The sequence below is a fragment of the Odontesthes bonariensis genome, chromosome 1, assembly GCF_027942865.1.
Source record: "Odontesthes bonariensis isolate fOdoBon6 chromosome 1, fOdoBon6.hap1, whole genome shotgun sequence".
Lineage (NCBI taxonomy): Eukaryota > Metazoa > Chordata > Actinopteri > Atheriniformes > Atherinopsidae > Odontesthes > Odontesthes bonariensis.
Window position 1 is genome coordinate 12,387,063 of NC_134506.1, and position 20,040 is coordinate 12,407,102.

At 42.8% G+C, this 20,040-nt stretch overlaps 1 protein-coding gene across 1 annotated transcript in view; it reads left to right on the top strand.

The window, feature by feature from the left end:
• The first annotated feature begins 15,040 nt into the window (after positions 1 to 15,040).
• LOC142387520 (myocyte-specific enhancer factor 2A-like) overlaps positions 15,041 to 20,040 on the top strand; it is a 56,313-nt gene continuing 51,313 nt past the window's right edge. The window contains exon 1 of the mRNA XM_075472648.1: positions 15,041 to 15,159. The gene's annotated coding sequence lies outside the window, so the exon portion shown is untranslated. The remainder of the gene's footprint in view (positions 15,160 to 20,040) is intronic.

Below are 20,040 nucleotides of genomic sequence, written 5' to 3' on the forward strand. Positions count from 1 at the left end.
TGGGGGTTGAAAACCAAACATAACCATGAAAGGTGACACATCAGTGGCAGATGTGGAGAGAGAATTATGGGCGTATTCCACCCACGGTAACTGAATACTCCAGGAGGATGGGTTACGAGCACACACACATCTCAGTGCGGCCTCCAGGTCCTGGTTGGCTCGCTCCGTCTGGCCGTTGGTCTGAGGATGGTACCCGGATGATAGACTCACCCTTGCCCCCAACGCACCACAAAAAGCTCGCCAGACTTGGGAGGAGAACTGAGGCCCCCAATCTGATACCATCTCCACTGGAATGCCGTGGAGACGAAAGACATGTTGAACCAGTAATTCAGCCGTTTCAAGAGCAGAAGGGAGCTTGGTTAAAGGAACAAAGTGCACAGCCTTAGAAAAACGGTCAACAATAGTCAGGATGGTGGTGTTACCTGCTGACAGAGGCAATCCAGTGATGAAATCTAATGCGATGTGGGACCATGGTCTAGTGGGGATAGGAAGAGGATTCAGTAAACCAGCAAGTCGTTGGTGAGAGGCTTTACCTCGGGCACAGATGGAACAGGCTGCCACAAAGTCCTTGGTGTCACGGCCTAGAGTGGGCCACCAGAACCGCTGACGTATGAGCCCAAGTGTACGTGCAGCTCCAGGATGGCAGGCCAAGTTGGAGGAATGCCCCCACTGTAATACCTGAGATCTGACACCTTCGGGAACAAACAAGCAATTAGGTGGCTCATTACCAGGACCCGGATTACCAGAGAGGGCCTCCTTAACCTGCCGCTCAACCTCCCAATGGGCTGCTCCCACAAAGCAGCTAGCCGGAAGAACAGGCTCAGATGGATCATTGGACGGCTGGCTCTCTGTTTGGCGGGATAAGGCATCAGGTTTACCATTACGGGAACCGGGTCTGTAAGAAAGGGTAAAGTTAAATCGACCCAAAAAAAGTGCCCACCTAGCCTGTCGAGAATTGAGTCGCTTGGCACTCTGAAGGTAGGCCAGGTTCTTGTGGTCGGTCCAAACAATAAAAGGGGTCTCAGATCCCTCTAGCCAGTGCCTCCACTCCTCCAAAGCTAGGACGACTGCCAACAGCTCACGATTACCCACGTCGTAATTACGCTCTGCTGGGGAAAGACGACGAGAAAAGTAGGCACAGGGGTGTAATCGCTGGTTAGAGTGTTGCGAGAGCACCGCTCCCACACCACTGTTTGAGGCATCCACCTCCACAATAAATTGTTTCGTGGGGTCAGGGTGAACGAGGACTGGTGCAGAAGAAAACCGAGTCTTGAGTTCTTGGAAAGCCTGTGCCGCCTCTGTAGACCAAGCAAATGGGAGAGAAGTGGAGGTGAGTTGGGTGAGGGGCATGGCTACTTTACTAAAATCTCTAATAAAGCGCCGGTAGAAATTAGCAAACCCAAGAAAACGTTGGAGCTGTTTGCGGTTCTCTGGAACAGGCCATTCAGCTACTGCCTGGACCTTTACTGGGTCAGGGCGAAGCTGTGCCCTCTCAATAATGAAGCCTAAAAATGAAACAGACTGAACATGAAATTCGCATTTCTCAGCTTTAACGAATAGTCTGTTCTCCAGCAGTCTTTGGAGAACTAACCTCACATGCCTGGAGTGCTCCTCTTGGTTACGAGAAAAAAACAAAATATCGTCCAAGTAAACAAAAACAAAACGGTTAAGCAAATCACGGAGCACATCATTAACCAAGAATTGAAAAATAGCAGGGGCGTTCGTCAAACCAAAAGGCATAACCAAGTATTCGAAATGGCCAAGAGGGGTATTGAATGCCGTCTTCCACTCATCCCCCTCCCGAATGCGGACATGATGATACGCATTACGTAGGTCTAGTTTAGTGAAAACTGTGGACTGGTGAAGAGAGTGGAAAGCAGAATCCAGTAGTGGTAAGGGATATTTATTTTTTACCGTTATAGCGTTGAGGCCACGATAATCAATACAGGGGCGTAAGGTTTTGTCCTTTTTGGAAACAAAGAAAAAACACGCGCCCACAGGGGAGGAAGAGGGGCGAATTACACCAGCTGCTAGAGACTCCTGAATGTACTTCTCCATCGTTTCCCTCTCCGGACGAGACAGATTGTACAAACGGCTAGAGGGAAGTGGAGACCCAGGAAGAAGGTCAATTCCACAGTCATAGGGACGGTGTGGAGGGAGAGAGAGAGCTTGCTGTTTACTAAATACCTCAGCTAGGTCATGATAGCATGTGGGAACCCCAGAAAGATCTGGTGATATAGGAGGAGCTACAGAAGACAACAAAAAAGGAACTGCTGACTTTAGGCAGTTGCTGTGGCATGCCACACTCCAACTAAAAATGGTGCTACGTGCCCAATCAATGTGTGGATTATGCAATTTAAGCCAGGAGAGACCTAAAACAACAGGAGTGTGAGGAGCTGGCATGATGAAAAAACGAATAAGCTCATGGTGGTTACCAGAAATACGTAGACATAATGGAACAGTTTGATGAGTAATTACAGACAGTAATCTACCATCCAAAGCATTTACATTGCGAGGTTTATTTAGTGAAAACACAGGAATATTATGCATTTTAACAAAATCTTCAGCCATGAAGTTCTCATCAGCCCCAGAGTCAACAAAAGGTCTTATTGGCACCTCCATATGGTTACAAAGTAACACTGCGGATAATTGAGTTTGAGGGGGTGATGAAACATAAACTTGGCTTCGGCCCACCTGGGTATCCCCCTTCTCAGGTGGACCTAGGCTTTTGGGAGACTCGGGCAGTTGTTGCGTCTGTGCCCTGGCTGGCCACAATAAAGACACAGTCTCCCCTGAAACCTGCGTTGGCGCTCAGCAGGGGTTAATCTGGCCCATCCCAGCTGCATAGGCTCAGGAGCCGACTGGACCACCGGAGCGGCCTGGACCACAGGAGCAGGGACCACCTCTGGAACAGAGCTGGTCGCCCTTTGTCTGGAGGCTGCAGCACAAAACGGGACAAACAAGGAAGCAGCGCGGCTTCGGTCACGTTCCCGGCAAGGGTTATTAATTCAGCCAGGGACTCAGTTTCATCACGAGCAGCCACTTCATCCTTTAGACTCTCATTTAGAGAGCGAAAAAAAATTCCCATAAGGGGCGGTTGATCCCAGCCACTCTCAGTTGCTAGGGTGGAGAATTCAATTGAATGTTCTGCAACTGACCTGGAGCCTTGGTGTAGAGAGAGTAGTCGGTCGCCAGCCTCCTTTCCCCGAACGGGATGATCGAAAACTCCTCGCATCTCATTCACAAAACGCTTGTAGGAAGCGCAGAGCCGGGAGTTGCCTTCCCACATTGCCAACGCCCACTGCGCGGCCTGTCCGGTGAGGAGACTGGTGATGTATGCCACCTTGGCGCTGTCGGACTGATACATCAGGGGTTGCAGCTCAAAAACCAGAGCACACTGGAGCAGAAAAGGTCCGCAGGCTCAGACATCCCCGGCGTAGCGCTCTGGCGTCGGGAGATGGGGCTCACGGAGAGGAGGTGAAGGCGCCGGTGGACCAGCTACTGGGGATGGATCAGGTTGAAGATGCCCTTGTTCCAGCCTCAGAGAGAGAACAGCGACGTTGGAACTCAGAGTCTCCAGCGTATCCATTATGCCCCTGAGGTCCTGGGCATGCTGCCCCAATAAGGCGCCCTGAGCCGCCAATGCCTGATGCACAGACTTTGGATCCGCGGAGTCCATAATGGCCAGATTGTTCTGTCACGGTTTGATGAGAAGTGTGGACCCCGGAGCGGATACACAGAGACAGGTGAAGTAGATGGTAATCCAAAGTATATTTATTTTAGGATGACGTAATCCAACAATCCAAAATTCCAAAAACATGAAACAAGATGATAAGACTCTGAAAGACCAGGATAACGCAGTTAATGCAAAAACAATCTGGCAAAGAAAAAGGGAAGCAACCAAATATTTATAGAAGGAAGAATAATTAACAAACAATAGAAAACTGGTGTGTCAGGGCAGCATGGCATCCCCTCCTGCTGGTGGAAGGAAAAACCAGGAAAAGAAAAGAAACACTTAAGCTGGCCCTGGAGTAGCAGCAGTGGCTGTGACAAATATGGTCACACTAGCATAAATCATGAACGTCAATTTTAATTTTTAATTTTAATTAACATGCTCCACATTCTCCATTGAGGGTTTAAATTCAAGTAGATACTTGGGGCAAGACATCCAGCCAACTCCAGCTTTTTATTACCTTCATTAAGTCTACATTTCAGATCATTATATACAACAAAAAGCAGCAAGGGTTACGGAGGGGGGGGAAACACGATAACAAAAATTAAATAAAGCTATAAACTTTGCAGATATGAGGACTTCCGGTGCCATGGCGAGATAGGCAGCAAGGGTGAAGAGCTCTGACCTCACTTGAAAATAACTTTTAATTTCACTGTTCATTGTCCAACAAAACTCAGTTTCATTAACGGAGAAAAGAGTGTATATACCATAGTTACAAACGTATAATGAGCAGGTCCTCAAAACCAAAACAAAATCCTGCTCCACCGACTACACGGAATACGATTGCCAGCAAGCTAGCTTCAGTGGCGTCTCCTGCTAACCGTTTCTCCCAAGAAGAAGGAATATCAATGTCTCAACTGGTGCAAGAACTGTCTAAACAGTGGCGGCTCCTCCATAGGGGCGATTTGTGCGACGCACTACCAAACACAGTTTTTTTTTTTTTTTTAATCTAGTTGCTAAGGTGGGACTGATCTGCTGTAGGCAAACTGGTTGTATATGTCATTGTCCAATCAGATTAAGGTCGCGCCTGGTGTTGCTACGCCCATTTTGTGCGATTTCTGTCAGGGTCGAATTTGCACCAGGAAGCTCCCATTGACATGAATGGGACCTCGGTTTTTTTCAAAAATCCTGCTCCCAATGCATTTTCTATGAGGGTTTATGTGCTCGCACAAACGACGCACAACGGGCTTTCGTCATATGTCTGTTGCGCGGGACCATGAACATTCTACTTGTTGTTGTAACATTGTGGTTTTCAATAAAGAAAAAAAAAAAAAAAAACATTCTATGAAGAAGATGGCGAGTGCAACAATACGGTAGTGTTTCTGACAGAAGTGCCCTTTAGTCGTCATACTAATGCGGAGCAGGAAGTTTGGAAGAATTTTGCACGATTTTCGGGCTCGCCTTGCGAGGCAAAGATGAAACCCAGGGCTCCACCAACCCTGCTATTTTTCCTGGTAGTATTTGATGTAGCTAAATAACTTACCCTTTTGTGCTCAATCATTGACTTGTAATGATTTAAATCTTTTATATAATGTTGACAATGATAGCAGATTGTATAATGACACATTCATTGTTAATGGTGCAGTATTATATTTAAAAAAGAGAGAAATCTCACATAAGTAAGCTGCACTTAACCATGTTTGACAACTGGTAATGCTTTTCTAAGTCATATTTTCCAAAACTTCAATAAACACTTGACTTGGATTTATATGCTGTTATTTTAATTACATTCTTTAGAATGAAAATTGAATGAATCTTATCATTAAGAGCTTATTTACTTATTTACTTATTTACTTATTTCATAGAATCCTGGAACAATATGAGGAAAATAAATAAATAATGGTTAAGGTGTAATATTAACTGATTGGCAAATTATGCAAAAAATAACAAAAATTTTTTTAAAATTATTACAATAAATTATGCTACCTAGACAAATATACCTCAGTCCTATGGACTTTTATGGTACTTATGGACATAACGGGGGAAATTGCAGTCACTTTGGTAATTTGGAAGACCAAATAACCCCTCGACTCTGCGTTGTGTTTATTTAAGGAAGACAAGGAGTTTCTGGACGATTGGACATTTTATTTCCTGTGTGGGAACATAACAGGTTTGCATCAGTGCAATCGGTTCAGCTTCGCACAGCACACTGATGCAGCTTTCACAGACTGGAAATTGCACTACCTAAATAAAATGTCAGGAGCCGCCACTGTGTCTAAACAACGTGCCAGCATAAAAGAGGACATCTCCAGTCTCATCCAGGAATCTGTCGGACCTTTGCATGCCTCTGTTGACGCTATGCGAGGGACGGTGGATGGTTTTCAAATGCGCCTGACCGCAGCAGAAACTTTAGCAGGTGATAATTTCGAGAAAGTCAACGCAGCGGAGCTAGCCATCGATTCGCTGCGCAAGCAAAATGCGGCCCTTCTCGATCGCATTGAAGACCTAAAAAAACGTTCGCGTAGGTCCAACTTGAGAATCGTAGGTCTACCAGAGGGCAGTGAAAGTGACGGAGAGACTGTGACGTTTATGTCCAAAATGTTGTTGGAACTCACAGGAGACAAAGTATTCGACTCAGCCCCAGTCTTGGACAGAGCGCATCGAGTAGGGAATACGCCAGCAACAACTGGGCAAAATTCACGCACATTTCTGATATGCTTTCACCGCTTTCAAGATAAGGAACGTCTCCTCCGCTTTGCCAGACAGAACACCTTGCAATACAAGGATGCCACCGTTCGGATTTACCCCGACTACAGCAACAATTTATCTCAGAGGAGGGCAGAATTCAACAACATCAAACATGCACTCTACCTGAAGGGGATAAAGTTCCGACTGCGGTTTCCAGCCACGCTGCGCGTCTTCTTCGAAGGAGAAACCCTGGACTTTGACACACCAGAGAAGGCAACGGCATTCTACGACCGCCGGGTGATGGCGCCAGGTATCTTAGAATAACAGTGGCGGTCTCTGAATTGTAGCCTACTGCTGGGACTCAGTACACTGTGTTTGAACTTTGACTTAAACTTGACATACTTGCCAGACAGTGAACTGAGTTCATTATCACTTCTAGGTTTACCTATTAGACTTGTTATGGGTTTCTTAGAGCCATAATTTACTGTTACAACGGCGCGTGTGCCATACTAGCGACTACTTTGTTACATAATGACTCGTACCGGCTTGTAACAACACGCCTATAGCCTGACCGGATTGTTTACAACCGGTGGTTTTTTTTCCCACTTTTTTTCTTTTTTCACATTTCTTTTTGTCAGGATATTGGTGAAATGTATGTGACTACTGTTAACCATGGACACTATATCTCCACTCCAATACGTTTCAATGACAGCTAAAGGGTCATTGTTCTCTTCACGGAACGGTTTAGAATGTATCGGAAGTCTCGTGTATTATTAGGAGGGAGCCTGCAGTCTGTCTCTGTTCAGAGGACAGACATAGGTAATGTATGTTGTTTGTTTAGGATAGGGAGGGTGCTTTTAGGGAGCTGGGGATTTTTTTGTTTTACTGGAAGGGGGTTACACACTGCCAATGTATTTTTTTTCTCATGTGACTCTGAAGGCAAGAAATCACTTCATTCCGTTATGAGCACGTCTCGTCAATATTCAATTCTTTTGTTTGTTTTATCTGGATATGTCTGATGGTAACGCACATAATGTCGGGTTCGTGGGCTCGTCACCAGTACGATTTTCAAGCTGGAACGTTAAGGGGCTCAATGGAGAGACTCACCTCACAACTGCAGATCAGATAAGGCTCAAGAAGAATTGGGTTGGGCAAAGCTTTCACTCCAGCTACAATACTAAATCTCGAGGGGTATCAATATTAATCCATAAAAAAATCGTATTCACTCCATCCAAAATAATCTCTGATCCTCAAGGCCGATTTATAATAGTATCAGGCTCTCTCTTTAACACTCCTACTATACTTGTAAATGTGTACGCCCCTAACTGGGATGACAGCAGCTTTATCTCTAAACTTATATCTCTCATACCAGATTTGGACACACATAGGCTAATCCTAGCTGGCGATCTTAACACTGTAATCGATCCTACTATGGACCGTTCATGTCCCAAAACTCTTACTCGATCTAAAATGTCTGATTTCATATGTAAGATTGGTTGTGTGGACCCATGGAGGTTTTAAAAAAATAGACCACCAATATGCTGCATCCCCAACACCTGAATTAAACAAAATTAAAATTGAACTGAAAAGTCAGTATGACTTGTTATCATTGGAAAGAACTGAAAAACACCTGCTATGGTCCAAAGGACATTACTACGAGCATGGTGATAAGGCTGGCCATCTTTTGGCCTATCATTTAAAATGTAGAGCCGCCTCTCGGGTGATCCCACAAATTCGTAAATCTTCACAAGTTTTATCTGTAGACCCAAAGGAAATAAATGCCACCTTTAAAGAATATTACTCAGACTTGTATACATCCACATTCCCACAAGACACCTCAACTATGAATAAGTTCTTAGATAATCTAGACTTCCCCTCTCTAGAAGATGCTTCTAGAGATGATTTAGACAGACCTTTACAACTGCAGGAAATAATTGATGCCGTTAAGAACATGCAAAGCAGTAAAACTCCAGGGCCTGATGGCTATCCTGTCGAATTTTATAAAAAATTTAGCAAACAACTTGTTCCAATTCTATTAGAAATGTTTAATTATTCTTTGAAACAAAATCATCTTCCACAGAGTCTTACTGAAGCCTCCATTTAACTCATTCTAAAACCAGGTAAGGATCCACTTGAGTGTGGTTCCCATCGACCCATTTCTCTTTTAAATACAGATGTTAAGATATTAGCTAAGCTCCTTGCCCTAAGATTAGACAAAGTCATATCTCCAATTATCTCAATAGACCAAACTGGTTTTTATGAGGAACCGACACTCTTTCGTAAATATCAGGAAGCTGCTTAATGTTGTCCACTCCCCAGCGTCCAGGGAGTTGCCAGAGGTGGTCGTCTCCCTGGACGCAGAGAAAGCCTTTGATAGGACAGAAATGCCTTACTTATTTGCAGTATTAGAAAGGTTTGGCTTTGGTACTACATTTATCTCTTGGATCCGCCTGTTATATACCTCCCCCAAAGCGTTGGTGATGACTAATAGAGTGGCTTCTCAATTCTTTCCTTTGTCAAGAGGCACACGACAAGGTTGTCCGCTAAGCCCTCTGTTGTTTGCGCTAGCCATAGAACCCTTGTCCATCAAGCTAAGATCTTCTACTAATATACGTGGCATCCATAGGTTGGGAATTGAGCACAAGTTATCTCTTTATGCTGATGACCTGTTGTTGTACATTTCAGATCCAGTCAGATGTGTTCCTTCTATTTTGAATACTTTAAAAGAGTTTGGAGTGTTCTCTGGGTACAAATTAAACCTAAGCAAAAGTGAATGTTTTCCTATAAACAATTTGGCACTTCAACTTTCAGACAGTGAACTTCCTTTCCGCATGTCAAAATCAGGCTTTAGATACCTTGGTATAAATATCACCCGTTCCTTCTCAGACCTATACAACAAAAACATCAAACCTCTTGTCAATAATTTAGAATCTGATATAAAAAGATGGTCTGCACTCCAGTTGTCACTTGCAGGTAGAGTGAACTGCATAAAAATGAATGTGGTGCCTAGATTCTTATATTTGTTTCAGTGTCTCCCGATTTTCCTTCCGAAAACATTTTTTCAATCATTGAACAGGGTACTCTCTTCATTTTTGTGGGACAGTAAAAACCCCAGAATTCGCAGGGAACTTTTAGAAAGACCCAAAGATCTAGGTGGGTTAGCACTTCCAAACCTGAAATATTTTTATTGGGCATGTAACATACAAAAGGTCATATGCTGGTTCCAGACCCCAACCACAGACTGGTGCCAAGTCGAGGCAAATTCTTGTCTATCCACCTCACTCTCTTTGCTTTGATAACAACTAAACTACCACCCTCACAGTTCACATCCAGTCCTGTAGTAATCTCAACTCTCAAAATATGGGCACAGTTTAGAAAGCATTTTAAATTTTCTCCTTTTAAAAGTTTTTAAAAGTTCTCCTTGTATAGCCCAATCTGTAAAAATCACGTCTTCCCAGCAGCTCTACTAGACCATACATTCAGTGGTCTAGTAGAAGTGTAACGAAGATGCTTCGTGCATCTTCGTTACACTTCGTGAGCTCGCACGAGGGTCTGGGTGCGCCTTGTTGAGCCCGAAGTCTTCGGTTACCCCATAAACGGGCCCGCCTCTATGCCTAGATCCAATCACAATCGTAGGGCGGGGTGTTAACAGATTAGCTGCTGCTAGCTCCTGCTTTGCTCGCTGCTGTTGTGTTTTGTTTATTTTCCACCACAGACCGAGAGACTGGTCGCGCTCCAACGCGTCACGTCCGCTTTCGATATGATTGGTCGAAGTAGTACGTGACACACACATTGAATTCTCCAATCAGGTTCGAGAGGTTTTTGAATACAACCCCTGCCTACTCAAAACAGAGAACAGCTAGGCAACCGACTAAATTCCAGATGGATGAGAAACATCCATCTGCGTGAGAACCAGGTTAGTTTTTGGTAGCCTTGCTGAAATTATTGACAAATTTCAACTGCAACGTTCAGATCATTTCAGATACCTCCAAGTTAGACATTTCATTCAGACGCTTAGCCCAACTTTCCCCCACTTGCCTGTGGATTCAGGGCTGGAGAAAGTTCTGAAGGTTAATATGCAACACAAAGGTCAAATCTCATCCATCTATCATTTAATTGCTTCTCTTCAGGGTGCAACACTAGATAAACTTCGAAATGACTGGGTAGAAGAACTGGGGACAGAAATTTCAGATACTGTTTGGGAATATGCTCAAAATAAAGTCAATGGCACTTCCTCTTGTGCACGTCTGAACTTAATACAGTTTAAAGTTTTGCACAGGGCATATTACACCAAATTGAAATTATCCAAAATATATCCAGACATTGAAGATAGGTGTGAGCGCTGTAATTCGCCTGCAGCTGGCATGACCCACACATTTTGGTTCTGTCCTAAGCTAATAGACTTTTGGTCAGGTGTTTGCGAAACATTGAATGATGCGTTTGGTACTAATATACAGCCCACTGCAGAACTTGCCATTTTTGGAGTGGTGGACCCTGAGGTCTCAATGATGACCACTCTGGAAAATGCTTTCGCTTTCGGCTCCCTGTTGGCTCGAAGAAGGCTGGTTCTAAAGTGGAAATCCCCTGACCCACCAAAGGCATCCACTTGGCTCAGTGATTTAATGCTCTTTCTAAAATTGGAAAAAATTAAGTATTTCACCAGGGGGTCAGTAAAAACATTTCATAAACTGTGGGATCCACTGATTTCATACTTTGAAACACTAACCACTCTCCCCTAAGATCACTATGGCCCGGCATTCATGCATTTTTTAAATTTGCATATACACATGTACATATTCGTCTGAATAGATGTTAATATATGCACTGTACGTATGTGTGCATGGGTGTATGTATAATATGCTCAGACATACTAATCAGAAACGAGACGTGCTATGTTTTGTTTTGTTTTGTGTTCTTTATTTTTATGTATTTTTATGTATGCATTATTTTTCTTTCATTTCATACTAAGGCAGTGTGTGTGGGTGGGTAGGGTGGGCTTGGGTGCGACTGTGTGTTCTTTGTTTGAAGAAAATAACAAAAAAGAAGGATATATCACAATGTACACCCTGTATTACGAAACTTTCCTTCAATAAAAATGTAATATAAAAAAAAAAAAAACTTTGCAGATATATATATGCTTTTTTAAAATCCCCACCTGCATTTATTCTATCAATACAAGACACAAACAGAGATAATAAATTGTGGACTTTTTTCTGGCCAGTTTTCTTTGGATGGACAGGGCATTTCTCAGGGGAGCAGGACTTGTTCCTGGGGGGGCAGTGACCCCCCCCCCCCAGCCCCCTCGTAGCCACGCCCCTGTGTTTGTATGTTTGGTGAAGACAAAGTCAAACGTTCACTTCATATTTTAATGCTTTATACACAGTGTTTGTGGAGGGACTAATCTATAACAGCCTGATTGAGTAGCATAGAAATGGCATCACTTTAAAGACACGGTACACTTTTTTTAGCTTTAATTTTCTAATGTTGGGAAGTTATTTGGGTAAATGAATCACTCATGAAGGCAAGGATGACGTGATTAGGATAGATTTGTTTCACTGATTCAAAGTGCAATGTGCAATCAACGTCAGGAATGTGTATTTCCTACTTGAGGTTGTTATATTTGAGAGAAAGCAGGCAGAGACTGTTATTATACATCTACCTCTTCCATCAATGAATACAGCAGATCCTGTTTCACAAGGACAGCTCTCATTTTGCCATTTCATCTGCCATCTGGCTCAAAGACACATGATGGCACCACAAGCTTTCTTGTTTTTATTCTGTCTTAGGGGCGTTAGTGAGACTTGGTCCTGTTCTTGATGCGCAGTCCTCTTTAGAAACAGACGTATAAGTTAACGAACTGCTCAGATGTTTTTATGTTTTATTTTATTCCTGTTAGGTTTCCAAAAGCAGCTGATAACTACAAATAAAAAAGAAGCTTTCCCTGCAAATTTTATAAAGTATGTATAATATTTGAATTTGAGTTTTTCGAGAATATCTTTTGTGATTTAAAGCCTTTTAAAAACATAAACTTTTCTGTTTCGCATTACTGGCGCATGCATACTAACAGTATGTTTTTTTTAACAGCTTGGGTGTTAAAAAAAACTTTTCATGTCAGGGTTTGTGGTTTTACGGGTTCAATTTTAACTTTTGCCTTCAGGTTTCTTAGTTTCTGCTGCCATGTTCTGTTAACAACGTCTAGTTTACATGCTTTTCTTTTTTTCTTTTACACTTGTTTAGTGTTAGTTTTTCCCTCTTTCCACGGTTTGTTCTCTCAGGTTTTGTAACTTCCTGTTTTTATCTAGCAAAGCCTGTTTATTTGTTGAACTCCATTGTCGCACCTGTTTTTTGCTGCTGATTACCTCTCACCTGTTGCTCAATCCCTGCTCGTTGTTGTTAGTCCTTCGGTATATACACTTTCCTTTGTCTGACTGAACTAAAGAAACTGGGCAAATGATAAAACTCTTATGTAGGGATGATTCTTCATAAAAAGATATTCCAATAACAGGCTTTAGACTATAGCCACTGCTATATTTATAGTATCCTGATCCACACTGTCTGAGGTCACCTAGGTCTCTTTTCTTATCTCTGACATATCCGATCATGCAATGTTGCAATTCATCCTTTACTAGTCACAAACCTCTGGTGGGGTTGCACGGCAGCAACACAATGCTGAGATTCATGGCAGATTAAAATGATGTGTAGTCGCACAGCAGTTGTCTCTTCGCTCCCCATGTGAGCATCAATCTAGCAGTGAAAAACATGCAGATGAGAGAAGAACTGCTGTGCTTCCCCGAGAAAAGTTGGGTCTTCACATCTACACAGAGGAAACGGAAGATTGGACCACAAATCAAGAACGGTGACACATAAGTAGCTCTTGTATGTGTCAGCAAGCTCTCCCTTCCAGCCTCAATGTAACAGCCAGGATTTCAGCGATGAGCTCAAAACACCATGAGCATGTGTGGTTGAGGTGGGAGTGCAACACTGCCTGGTCTGCTCCAAGCAGATGGTCTCAGCTGCTTCTGAAATTCTGACCTCAGAGTCACAAGTTTTCTTTCCTCTCCTTCAGGCAAAGGCTGAATAAAATATCAATGGATCAGTTATTATGCTGGGTCTGTGTTTAGGAGGAAGACAGCTCACATGCTGTGTCGTGTTTTTATCTGAAAAACATATTTTCAACAATTTTTTTTTAGTCTGATGATCCGAGGTTTTGCATGATCCCGACTGATTGTTTTTTTTTTAATCAGTAATATGTTCTCACACTGCCAAGGATGAACTGACTGAAATCGATGCAAAATAGCTGTGCTATCATTGTGGCCCTTTTGGTCTCTGCCAGCTGTTTTGACGTCTTTGTACCTGCTTTATGTGTAGTTGTTTTGTATCTCTTTGTGGTCGTCCAGCCTCTTCCTTACTGATTCTCATCTTGTTGGTTGTTTGGTGTCTTTATTCACCATTTGGCTTCCCCTTAGTTGTTTTTGTTGTTGTTGTTGTTTCACCACTTTTGATGGCTGCTGTGTTTCAAATTGTAGTTGTTTTTACCATGTTGTTGATGCTTTGCGTCTCTCTGTAGATGTTTTTGCCTCGTCCAGTAGTTTTTCATAGGTGTGTTTGGTTATTTTTTCCTCTTTTCGAAGTCATGTACTGTAAGTTTCCGAAAACATTTGCGGCTTTGCTGTGACACTTGTTTTGAAGTACGAGTCTCTACAGTACCCAGCTGTGTGGCTTGATGTTTCTCAGCAGTCACTAGTGATGGGTCATGCGCACAAGCATCGGCTCTGAGAGCCGGCTCTTTGTAGTGAATCAGAAGAGCCGGCTCGCATAAAGTGAGAGCAGAGTCCAAGTTTTTTTCCATTCGCTGCTTGGTTTCACTTTCAGTGCTCAGTCCCAGCTCTGGTTACGACAGAGCTTTGTTATGATTGACCAGCATGGGACCAGCATGCGGTATTCACGTGAGAATTAAGGAGTTTGGTTCTGTTCTGTGGATTTGTTTGATTTTTTTGGTTCATTTGTCCAATAAAAAAGTTTAATTGAGGACATTATTAATGTTAGCTTGAGTATGGTTCTGTTCTGTGGATGTGTTTGAAGTTTATTGTTAATTTGTGCAATAAAAAAGTTTAATTGAGGACATTATTAATGTTAGCTTGAGTATGGTTCTGTTCTGTGGACGTGTTTGAAGTTTGTTAATTTGTGCAATAAAAAAGTTTAATTGAAATAAACAAATGTAAAAGTGGTTTTGTCACAGAATAAATGCAAAGAATTAGGCAATTATAAGGTCTCTCATAAAAACACTGAAAGCAAAAGGGTTTTCAACACATAAACCATGATTTTTTTTGCAAAGTTAAGGTAAAATATAGGCTACAAAAGATCCTAAATAAAGAGCCGTTATAGTCGAAAGAGCAGGCTCTCGGAAAAGAGCCGAACTTAGTTCCCATCACTAGTCGTCACTGCTATGCAGACCATTTTAGTGAATTTCTTCATGTGATGCTTTAGGGGGCATCCCCGCACTATTTGGTCATTCACCCGTGAATAAACCGACGTTGCATCTGAATATGTGAGGTAAATTTACTCATGGTTTACTCACACAGCAAATCGAACGTGCGTGTACAGTATAAATACACGCGCACACGTTCAGCACCTCCGCACCCACCCCGCGCTCTCAGGTGGGAGGAGCTAAAGCTCTCGCTGCTCGGAGTTTGTCAGTTTCCTAAATATAGCGGACGAGGGTCTGTTGGTGTCTCTCTGCCGGAGACAGTTTGATACTAAAAAAAAAAAAACGCCCGCATTTGTTGAAGCTCAGTGGGGTAAGTGAAGCACACGTCTTCAGTCTGTTTACTGTCTGTCTGCTGAGTTGGTGGGACTGTAAGGGAGGGGAGCCGCCACACTTATTCTGGGCTGAGATATTTAGCTTCGTTTCAATGTGTTTCTTAAACAGCATCAATAGTTTCCAGCGCGTAGGCCACTCTCTAAAGCCTTGTTCATACTCAGGTATTTATCGCACAACGACGACAAAACCGCTCGTGACGTTGCCCGCTGTACTGTACGTGCACTGTACATGTTTGGATAAGTCCCTTAAAGGAGATGCGCATTCATAAAAACTTTGATTCGCTCACTCTGCTCAACGTTGGCGTTTTGCTGCCACTTGCCTCGGATCTCGCCAATATCCCACTACTTTTACTGTACACCATGTCTCTGAATATAATGGAATCCGCTGTCTCCAAAACAAGGTGCATTTATTTCCATGACGGTTTTAAAAGCGGCACATTGGGTGTTATCGGAGCACCAGAAACCAAACCATAAGAAAGAGTACATTATAATCTGATTTAGGACACCTTTTATTCTGTATTTATATACTGAATATGTGTATTTATGGCTCAGAGAGTGTAAGGGAGCCTGTGGTGGAATAATGGTGTGATTTTCTGCGTCAGGCATCGGTTTTCTTAATTGGAGTTGATTTGTTTTTGAGCGGTGACTCGCTTCTTGATGCCTTCCTGAGATCCCATCCTAAAGCCACTTCAGTTTGACAGTGCTTGTTGTCTGTGCATCATTTAATCAATAAAGCTTCCAGAATAATGAGAAACACCCATGCTGAAGTCCTGGAGTCCCATGTGATGCCACCAAGTCCCTTATTTTCTTTTTTGCCTCAAACTAACAAATTGTCAAAGAATGTTTACAAGAAAGGCACCAAATTCTTGCATTTGAGTCTTGTGCCATGTATTTGTAGTAATAATTAAAAAAAAAAGAAAAAATATATATTGAAGTAGGTGCCACTTGGCTGTTGAGCTCCTGTCTATTTAATTGACTGATCATAACATTTCAGGGTTCCAGGAGGACAGTTTTCATTGGTTGATCGGGTGCACTTAACCTTTTTTTTTTTTTTTTCCAGCTTTTTTCTGTGCCTTTATTGCCACAATATTCCATTTCAAGGGCTGCTGTTTTGTCACTGCTCGTACCCATCGGTAGTTATGTGCATGACTTTCAAAACGGGAATAAAGGAACAAATAAAAGTTTTTACCAGTGATGTTAATTTAAAGGCTCGGATGACGTCGTCGTCACACCAGCCCGTCAGCTCCATCTGCGATTGGCTCCAGTGGAAAAATGACACCCAAACAGACACTAATTGTTGCCCTTTTTTTCCAGCATAATCTCATTGCGGAGGCAGCTCTTGGTCACATTAGCTGCATGTTTCTAGAGTCTAATATTTTAGACTCCCTATCTTCTGATGGGATCGTGAGGTCAGATGTGATATGCCACTGAAGGGAAGAGCCTTTTGGGAACAAGCCTTAAAATGCATTTAAAGGGATACGCCACCCCCAGGCTAAATTAAGTGTATCCCTGCATTCCCGAGACATAAATAAGTGTGTGGGAGCGTTTTCCTGGCGACCCAGGCATTGTCCGAATCTCACAGCACTGAGCACTGCTTGGTTGCGCGTAATACATACATGCTAGCGTCGCCAGTCGAAATATTTCGCCCAACGTGAATTAATTTACTTGATTTACCTTCTAATTACTGTGTGGGTGTACTTTCACATCGAGTGCAAATGACTGTGTAAATCAACACGCAAGGCTTGGTTTGCTCATGTCGGTTTGGGAACTGGTTTCCGGTGCGGAAAACACAGCCGACGCACACTCCCCGCTACGTCATTGGGAATCCCCACCCCCGACTTCCTCAAACAAACCAGCGTGAAGTAGCCAGGGACAACCCAGACAACCGTGGCTAGCTAGCCAGAGTGGTTTATTTTTTCCACCGGTGTTGTCTCAGGAATTCCGAGGGCAGCCAGCCAAAGTCTTCTTCTTTGCTCATCCTTCGGAATTCTGTGGAACATTGTCGTTTGGTGTCTCTTCTGCATGTTCTCGCAGCCCCTTGCTATGCACGTATTCACCATTTTTCTCAGTGAAATCAAACAACTACCGTAGTAACTACACTGATTCAAACCACACCAATACTCTAGCTAGCTAGCCACGGTTGTCTGGGTTGTCCCTGGCTGCTTCACGCTGGTTTGTTTGAGGAAGTCGGGGGTGGGGATTCCCAATGACGTAGCGGGGAGTGTGCGTCGGCTGTGTTTTCCGCACCAGAAACTAGTTCCCAAACGGACATGAGCAAACCAAGCCTTGCGTGTTGATTACACAGTCATTTGCACTCGATGTGAAAGTACACCACTCACACAGTAATTAGAAGGTAAATCAAATAAATTAATTCACGTTGGGCGAAATATTTCGATTGGCGACGCTAGCATGTATGTATTACGCGCAACCAAGCAGTGGTCAGTGCTGTGAGATTCGGACAATGCCTGGGTCGCCAGGAAAACGCTCCCACACACTTATTTATGTCTCGGGAATGCGGGGATACACTTAATTTGGCCTGGGGGTGGCGTATCCCTTTAACAGAGAATTAGATCCAGGGATTTCTCCCATCTCCTATGCTGTAGTCTATTTTGGGACCAATTTATGGTGACTAAAATAGCTTTCAAAATATATATGGTAATGTATGTATCGTCTGAAGACGGTTTAGAAAAAAATTGGGAACCTTCAATATGCTCTAGTGTCCTTCCAAACTTTGGCGCAAGTTTTAAGTTTGGATTTTAAGTGTGGTTATTTTCAAAGATGCTCGACAGTAAATTGGATTGATCTGTTCAGCAGACCCCTGTCACTTAGTCTGTGACCGCCTTCCTGCCTGCCTCTCCACTATCTTTCGACCATGGACTAATACTTCATACAACCCCAACGAACCCCTAAGACGAGAAAAAAAAAAAACTCAAGTCATATTTGCATCAGACTGGGCCCTTTCAGTGCAGAAAATTGTTTGGCAGAAAATGACATAAGCAGGAAAACAGTCACTGTTCAACCTCCCGCTTGTATTTCTGTGTTTTAGACGGGCTTTTCTTGTTGTGTTGGTTTCTGGTGAATAATAAAGCAGCCAGCTCGTGCAGACACATCACTGATATGAGCATTTAATATTGAAAAGTAGCGGTCAGGTCACACGGGTACCATACAAGTTATTTTTTACAGTTCCTACATATTCTCTCTCATTCAAAGGCTTTACGAGGGCTCAGATCGTTATACTTAAAGGCAGCGTGAAGATGTTCAAATATTGGTAACCAATCACTGTAGCTTGTTTTTTTGGGAAAAAAAAAAATAGTTTTCTTTTATTTTGAATTTTTGTCAGGTTCTGATCTGGCCTGTCATACTTATCAGTTAATTCAATAGATATTTATTAATCTTAATTGTACAGAAAACACTGGGACCAAACAAATCGAGTGTAATGTTTTCACATTGTTTTCCACCATTTGATCGAGTTTTCTTTTAGTGTCAAGTACATGACTGTTATTCTTTCTTTTACATGAATCTAGAACAATTCTTCATTAGTGGCTTATAGTATAAAACTGGCATTAAAACCCAGAAAATGCAAGCAAATGATTAAACTGTGTAGTCTAGGGACTTTATTCAGCATTTATGTAGTCATATCTAGGGCCCTACCGATATGGTTTTTTCAGGGCCGATACCGATACCGATAATTATGGAAATGGGAGGCCGATAACCGATATGTGCAACCGATAAATAGAAACATTATTCACGATAAATTAAAAATAGCACACACTGACACAAACTTTCATATCCATTAAGTCTTTTTAATTGTAAAAATGAAAAGTGCAGGGAGCTGCCAGCAGCATTTGTAAAATAAAGCCAAACATAACTTAGAATAAAACGGGAAATAAAATAATAATATAAATATATAATTATTAGTGGTGGGCATAGATTAATTTTTTTAATCTAGATTAATCTCACTGAAATCTTGAAATTAATCTAGATTAAAATGGCTCATTCAGGGGTCCGGCAATCCGCGGGGTTCGCGGAAACAGACGTGTAAACTTTAGTTCCTATCCAAACAATAGTCGTTTAATCCTGAGACTGTTGCAATTGCCGTGTCGAGTGCTTCAATACAATAGTGTAGTAACCCCACGCATACCTTTCTCACTGCAATTAAGTTTTATTTCTGATTTATTTCGGGTTTTATTTCGAATTTAGTTTCTTTTTCACAGCTGCCTCTGCTATTCCTGCTCTTCTCAGGTGTACCTAATGTAGTTTTACATAATTTGTAACGTGATGTATATCTTGAATAACAAATTGTAAATAACAACACGTTTATTCGTGTCCCTGCCCTCACTTTCCTCATGTTTTTTTCTCGCGGGGGTGCTGCACAGCCGCGGGGCCTTTAAGAATTTAACATTCTAAATGTGACGTCACGAGCTACCAAAGCTACCAAAGCAAAGTCTCAAGCGAAGCTTCTCCAGCGAGGTCGCTCTTGGTGTACACGCAGCAGGCAGACCAGCTTATTCACATGCATGGGTCCAGCAGTTTCTCTAGCTTCGCCAACTTCTCATATTCAGCACTTGTTGGGAGGGCCAGGTGGTGCTGCTGTTGCGTTGTGTGCAGTGCGTCTCTGTTGCGCCACACGCGCTTGATCATCTCGAGGGTGGAATTCCACCGTGTTGGAACATCTTGCACGAGCGGCTCCTGAACTTGCCCAAGGGAGGTTTGCTGGACTTTCAGCTCGTCTGCGTTGGCCGGACTGTGTTTGAAATGTCCCACCATTTGTCGACACTTGGCAAATGCAGCATCAAAAACCCCTTCTCGCAGTGACATTACAATCGCTCTCTGTACAACATGTGCAACACACGGCAGAT